Below are 7,258 nucleotides of genomic sequence, written 5' to 3'. Positions count from 1 at the left end.
GTTGCAGAGCGACGCTTTCAATCTTCACGCGAGTCCATCCAAACGAGCGTGCAGCGTGCGATGCTGACGCTCACGCGAGATAACGCGAGAGGACGTGAGCCACGAGGCCGTGCTCCACATCCACCTTGGCGGCTTCATCATCACAGCGAGCTTAAGAGCCTGCGGGGCACCGGAGAAGAAACACAAGTATTCTTCCTCCAAATTAATTTCCCATAAGCCATCTGGGCTGCTTTGAAGTGTCTTTCTCCCACTTTGGACAGGAAGTGTGCAGCTTAGAGCGCTGCCAACCTTAAGACGGAGAAAGGAAAGCGGAGCGCCATTGTGACGCCGCGAGCTAGCGATAATCCAGGCACAAACAGAAAGTGGGAAGACAACATGCGGAATAATATGCGCTAAGCCTGACTTGGACGCGCTTCCCTCCTGACGTGTCCTCCTGGGTGCAGCAGAGGCGTCGCCAGGCGCTAATACCGCCAAAGCGACCGGGCTCCAGCGCGGCGTGCCGCTTTGTGCTCAGCTAACACCGTTATCGCAAACAAAACCTCCTTTTACCGCCAGGACGCATGCTAAGGCGCTTGAAAGCTGCCAAGGGGCGCCGCTCGCCGCTCATGGACAAAACATGCATTTAAATATTCCATCATCCTAATATCACCTTCTCACCACCCGTCACGGCTCTGATATGACCACCCCATGACCGTGGGGGGGTGCGAGGCGTGAGTCACCATGCTAGCTAAGTCTGCTCCTTCTGGCGTGTCCAGGAGGGCTAGCTCTACACCGACTCACCAATCTAGAACGCTACGAGAAGACCACAGAAGGGACCTTGGAGTGGGCGTGTCCACGCGTCTCCAACCCAAGTCAACAAGGGCAGCTGGGGGTGGAGTCTTTTCTCGGTCCAGGTTTGCCAGAGACCCCCATGGCCACGGCGGCTGCTCGGAGCGTGTGTCTGAATACAGTGCACCTTGCTGGGCTCCTTCCTCTGTAGTAGTACTCGTGCTAGTAGTCGTGTCATGGTATTTCATGATGTATGTACAGTACATATGTGTGTGTACATGTAGGGCCGCCCCCTGGAAATGGAAAACATGTTCCCCAAATGTCTTTGGTGAAATACCTGCGGGGGAAGCGTGGCTCAATTACCCTCGACTCAGCCGGATTTGACGTGGCGGCTCGGCGGCTCGGAGGGCGCTCGGGTTGGCCTGAGGCGCGTGGAGGACAGTGAGAAAGGCATCCACCTGTGTAAAAGGGGAGAAGGGGACAAGGAAGCACAGACACGGCACAAATCCTCCTTCCTGCCATTTGGCCTCCAGGCTGGGGGCTAACTCAATTACAGGAGCAACAAAGAGCTCATCTCGCTTCCTCTGGGGGGGTCACCGTGTGTGCATGCATGCGTGTGTGTGTGTGTGTGTGTGCATGCATGCACGTGTGTGTGTGTGTGTGTGTGAGGCCATTATTTCAGGCTCGGCGTGGATTTTGGAGCGCATGTTGTCCAGACAGTGAGAGTTTATGTTTACAAGATAAAAATGAAAGTACTTATGTGAGCCATCCTGCTGTGACTGTGTGTGTGTGTGTGTTTGTGTGTGTGTTTGTGTGTGCGTGTGCGTGTGCGTGTGTGTATGTGCAGCTTGTTTCCATATTGAGTGCACATGTCCTCACATGTTGCCTGGCCTGTCACTCAACTTGATAAGCTGTCATCTGAAAAGAGTCAGCTGGCAGTTGAAAAAAGCTCCACAGATTGTGTGAAAAAGCAGATGGACAACCTGCTAAAAATATGACAAAAGTTCCCGCTTTTGTTGACGGAAATGCTTTTTCTCCCATCCATAACCTCCGACCGCCGACCGCCACAAACGGCACGCCGCGTCATGTTGTTCCATCAATCCATATGAAGTGGTGCTGCAAAGGAAGTGTCTGTTACACCACTAGGAAAGCAGGAAGTGATGGTGACGTGATGGTGCCGTTGTCCAACATGAGTGCTGCTGAAGGCCCGGCGGACACGGGCTGATTTCCATGCAGTCCCAGATGACACCGCTGGGCGTCAGTGTTCCGTTCGTGGCGTCTTTGGGGAGCGAAGAAGTCAGGGTTAGCCTGGGTTAGCCTGGGTTAGCCTGGGTGTTCCGGGAGTTAATGTGGTGGGGGGAGGGGGCAAGCGTGACTCTTGCACTTCTTCTTCAGAAGGTTTCAGTCATAGTTTTGGTTTGGACGTCTAAAAACGTACAGTATTCAAGGTAGCACTAGAACTACAACCAAGTCGAAAACGGAGCCGATTTGACTTTAGACCGCCCACGAGCTCAACGATTGGCTCTGCTGTGGTGTTGCTGCGGTGTGATTGGCCAGCCTTGCTGTCAGTCCATGGGCGCCGGACAATTGCATACAGGTGTAGTGTTCCTGTTTACCATTGGAACTTGTTTGATATGATATTATAATATACCGAAACATTAATGTGACCCACTATGGCGGTGTGTTAGATGGCTTTTCCGGTTTTCTTTTTGGGCATGTATGCTCATTGAATCAACTTTTCTTACTGCATTTTTTCAGTGAATCCGTGGAAAAGAATATCGGACAACACCACTAGTCGGCCTGTATTGTGTCAAACGGATTACTAAGGTAAGAAATACAGTACATGATACTAAACGTGTACACGTACACGCTTGGGTGTCTTTTAAACACAAAGGTGGTCGAGTTTAGAGGTCAAATGTTGGCTACTGTACATGCCTTATGTGTTAAAACAGCATACAGACCGGGTTGGGTGATTGACAGCCAACATCTTTCCTATGGAAAAGTGTGTTTAGTGGATGATTAGTTTCTCTTGGAATTCCCTGCTTGCATGCTGGTCATCATCATCACCACCATCATCATCATCATCATCATCATCATCAACACAAAGACACATAGAATGAGAATAATTCCAATAATTCCAGCACTTCCTATTGGCTGTTTGCCTTTTTTGGCCTGTCCAATTCTGCTCTTGTCAACATCAACAAGGTTTCTTAGGTTTCTTACGTTTCTTAGGTTTCTTACGTTTCTTATGTTTCTTATGTTTCTTACGTTTCTTAGGTTTCTTAGGTTTCTTATGTTTCTTACGTTTCTTACGTTTCTTACGTTTCTTACGTTTCTTACGTTTCTTACGTTTCTTACGTTTCTTACGTTTCTTAGGTTTCTTAGGTTTCTTACGTTTCTTAGGTTTCATACGTTTCTTATGTTTCTTAGGTTTCTTAGGTTTCTTAGGTTTCTTAGGTTTCTTACGTTTCTTAGGTTTCTTAGGTTTCTTAGGTTTCTTACGTTTCTTACGTTTCTTAGGTTTCTTAGGTTTCTTAGGTTTCTTACGTTTCTTACGTTTCTTACGTTTCTTACGTTTCTTAGGTTTCTTAGGTTTCTTACGTTTCTTAGGTTTCATACGTTTCTTAGGTTTCTTAGGTTTCTTAGGTTTCTTAGGTTTCTTAGGTTTCTTAGGTTTCTTAGGTTTCTTAGGTTTCTTAGGTTTCTTACGTTTCTTAGGTTTCTTAGGTTTCGTACGTTTCTTAGGTTTCTTAGGTTTCTTAGGTTTCTTAGGTTTCTTAGGTTTCTTAGGTTTCTTAGGTTTCTTACGTTTCTTACGTTTCTTAGGTTTCTTACGTTTCTTAGGTTTCATACGTTTCTTATGTTTCTTAGGTTTCTTAGGTTTCTTAGGTTTCTTAGGTTTCTTACGTTTCTTAGGTTTCTTAGGTTTCTTAGGTTTCTTAGGTTTCTTAGGTTTCTTACGTTTCTTAGGTTTCTTAGGTTTCTTAGGTTTCTTACGTTTCTTACGTTTCTTACGTTTCTTAGGTTTCTTAGGTTTCTTACGTTTCTTAGGTTTCATACGTTTCTTAGGTTTCTTAGGTTTCTTAGGTTTCTTAGGTTTCTTAGGTTTCTTAGGTTTCTTACGTTTCTTACGTTTCTTACGTTTCTTACGTTTCTAAGATGTAAAAGCACATCCCTGCCCTCCACAGTAAAATAGCATCAGTCAAAATGCATCATGAAGAATAAAAGTCAGCATCCACGTAGAATGAGATGGAAGGCAGCAAACATGGAATAAAAAAGGGAATAAAGATCAACGACGGCGTGGCCAAGTGGGAGGTGGTCCGACCGCGGAGGTACCCTCGTTGGCTTGTTCTCGAGCCCCTCCAGGATCTTCTTGTGCTTGGTCTAATGTTTTGGGTGGCAGTCGCCGCCCTCGTGTGATCTGCAGTCAGCGACTTCCAAGATGATCCCAAATCCAATGAGAGCAGGCTGCAAGGAGAGCCGCGTAAATCCTGTTAAACGGGTCTAATCTAATTTCATCTAATCTAATGTCAATGAGGAATGAGTCACCTCTGAACCCTGATGGAGGTGCTGACCCGGAACGTCCATGTGGCTCCTTGGGAAGGATCCAAGCACAAGTCGGGAATTGTGTGCTAGATCCCGTAGCGGAACATCTGTCTCCCGCAGCTCTCTGGGGAACGGCTGTTTGCGTTCACAGTCAACAGATGCAATTGTGCTCATCAGTCTCCTCCGATCACACTTGGCTGACTAAACATCAATCTGCAGGGACTTTGAACGCATCCTAACGGGCTTTCTCTCTGGGACGGCCTGAAGGCGGAGCCATTAGCATGACGCTGTCGCTGGCGTGATGGAACCTGCAGGAGAAACACCTCAACAGCGTCTTCAGACCAGATGCCTGGATTAGTTGATGGCGTACTTTAGAACGTCTTTCTAGCAAGTCAGGAAGGAATATGCTCGTATTTGACACCCCCGTCAAGCCTTCCACTTGGTACATCCCGACTATCAGCTTTCACTTTGGGGAGGCGTGTGCTGGGAGAGTCACATGACAACTGTCCCTAAATGCATCACATGGGAATGTCCTCTTTATGGCTTCCACAGCAGTAGTAGTACTACTAGTGCTACTAGTACTACTAGTACTACTACTCCGTCATGCAAGATGCCCTTGGGATCCATGTGAGGAAAAGGAGAAGCGGGATGGATCCACGGTTTGAGAAATGGGATCTGCTAGGAAACAGGTGTGCCCTCAAGTTCTTCTGTTCTGCTGCACTCAGGCCTTGAACCTTCATCCAGCACCTGCTACCGTTCCTCAGTGCTGGTGACATGGACGCCCCCCCCCCCCCCCACCTCCATGGTGAAGTCCTATGGTGACGCCCTCGTGTGAGGTCCCACGGTCTTCCTAATGTATTTTTAAAATCACCAAATGTTGTTGTTAGCAGCCTGTTAGCATGCTAACACAGTACATGGAAACAGGAAGCTATGATGTCATCAGCGGTTGACGCTGTGTCTGCTCCCAACGGGAGTGTGTGTGTGGGGGGGGGGGGGGGTGGGGGGGTCTAATGGATCCATGCCCAGAGGAACAGCTGAATGATGTCATACGTCTAAAATGACGCCCTACAATTCAGGCCCACCCTGACAAGGTTTTGAAGCACCACCCTCTGCACCCTGAACCTGCGGTGCGACCGGGGGGGGGGGGGGGGGTTAGTCAGCCTGTCCACTTCCTTGTTATTGATCATGCGGCTCATTGATATGTTGATGATGGTGATGGTGATGAAGATGGTGTGTTGAATCCAAGAAAGATGAAGAACATCAAAGTGCTTCCTCGCATCTTCACATCTTGGTGTTTGTGAGCTGAGATGAACAGGTAGGGATGGGGTGGGAATGGGGTGGGAATGTGGTAGGGATTGGGATGCTCGGTAATTGTAAGGGGATGTGGGGTGTACTAACAAGGGCCTGGTGGATTTCTGGGGGGGGTAGGAGAGGTGCTGTGGAGCAGATGGATGAAAGATGGAGGTGGGTGGTTTCAGGAGCTTCTCGGTTTGCCGGTAAGATGACCTGGGGGGGCGCATGGTGTGCCACTTGTGTGTGTGTGTGTGTGTGCGTGTGTGTGTGTGTGTGTGTGTGTGTGCGTGTGCGTGTGCGTGTGTGCGTGTGTGTGTGTGCAAATGAATGCAGCAAGGCTCTCGTAAGGAGCGTGTTCCAGCTTCTCCTTCACAACAGAGTCTAAATACGGAGACGGTGATTGGAAATTGTTTAGACAAGCCGAACGCTTCATCCTGAGGCTCCCACATCAAAGCGGAGGAGATGTGAACGTTCCCGTACGGAAGCAAGGCCTGGTTGGCTTTGAGTGGCGCTCCACGGAGGAACAATGTTAAGCAAAACAAAGACAGACCATGGTAGTAGACTTGTACTCTGGATCAGGGGGCTGGTCTCCCATCACCGCATCTCGTGTGACATCAGGAACGTCGGCATTCCTTCTTTCCCTGAAACGCCTCACCTCTTTGTCTTCCTCGTCTTCTCGTCTCTCCAGGGGGCTAGCGTGGCTTGCAGAGTATGCATCCTGTGCTTGGTGATGACTTCTCCACTGTCTGGAGGTCCTCCTTCCTGGGATGGAACAGGACACGAGTACACGCAGCACGATGCTCCTCACCGGCAAAGCTGGACCTCAGCGACCTGGTGTTGGTCCCACCTCGTATGAAGCTAGCATGAGCATGACCTGATGAAGCCTGCTCGGATGAGAGGCCAAACATCTGGTAAGACAACCTGAAGAGTCCAGTTGCCAATGTCCCGGCGATACCATCGCCTGAATGAATCATATTCATATTCATATTCATATTCATATTCATATTCTGACCTTTCTAATGATTTCTTGTGTGCGTCCTGTGGAACAAAAGGTTGTAGTATAATACCAAATAATACCCGCTTGAAGTCTTTTGGAACTTTGCAAATGTCACTGATGTACAAGTTGAACAGTTTTGGTCCCGGTATTGACCCCTGGGGTACTCCACACGTAATATTTCAACATGCAGATTTTGGTCCAGTTCAGAACTAATCCTCTTACTCCGCCCCTTTCTAATGTGGCTATTAGGATGTTTTTTTAATTAGGATTGATTGCATCAAAGGCTTTTGTCAGATCAATCAATACTTCCTGTGATTGACAGCATTAGCGATTGATAAACGACTGATGTACGTCAGCCGTTCTACGGTCTCGTTGATTATTCTTCTTACAGATTCCATTCCATTCCAATCTGTTGATGTTTTGGCTGACAATTCTTGACGCTATCAAGGATTTCCTTTTTGTTTCCAAGACTTTAGTCCTGGACAGCAGCCAATAGAAGACCAAACTCGCGTACGGAATAATAAGTCGTACATTGCACTAATAAAAACAGTAAACTGATACATGAATTAAAAAAACCAAAACCAACGATGCCGCTCCGCATAAAACGCTGAGCGAGCAGACAATGGGGGGGGGAGTGGGTGTTAGCTCCAGCAT

At 48.0% G+C, this 7,258-nt stretch overlaps 1 protein-coding gene across 1 annotated transcript in view; it reads left to right on the top strand.

Annotated features, from left to right (window-relative positions):
• The first annotated feature begins 2,197 nt into the window (after positions 1 to 2,197).
• The window catches only part of zeb1b (zinc finger E-box binding homeobox 1b), a 77,707-nt gene continuing 72,646 nt past the window's right edge, over positions 2,198 to 7,258 (top strand). The window contains exons 1-3 of the mRNA XM_058060057.1: positions 2,198 to 2,365; positions 2,527 to 2,595; positions 6,296 to 6,518. The gene's annotated coding sequence lies outside the window, so the exon portion shown is untranslated. The remainder of the gene's footprint in view (positions 2,366 to 2,526; positions 2,596 to 6,295; positions 6,519 to 7,258) is intronic.

The sequence above is a fragment of the Doryrhamphus excisus genome, chromosome 21 (genome assembly GCF_030265055.1).
Source record: "Doryrhamphus excisus isolate RoL2022-K1 chromosome 21, RoL_Dexc_1.0, whole genome shotgun sequence".
Lineage (NCBI taxonomy): Eukaryota > Metazoa > Chordata > Actinopteri > Syngnathiformes > Syngnathidae > Doryrhamphus > Doryrhamphus excisus.
This window is presented reverse-complemented; position numbering and strand designations above follow the sequence as displayed.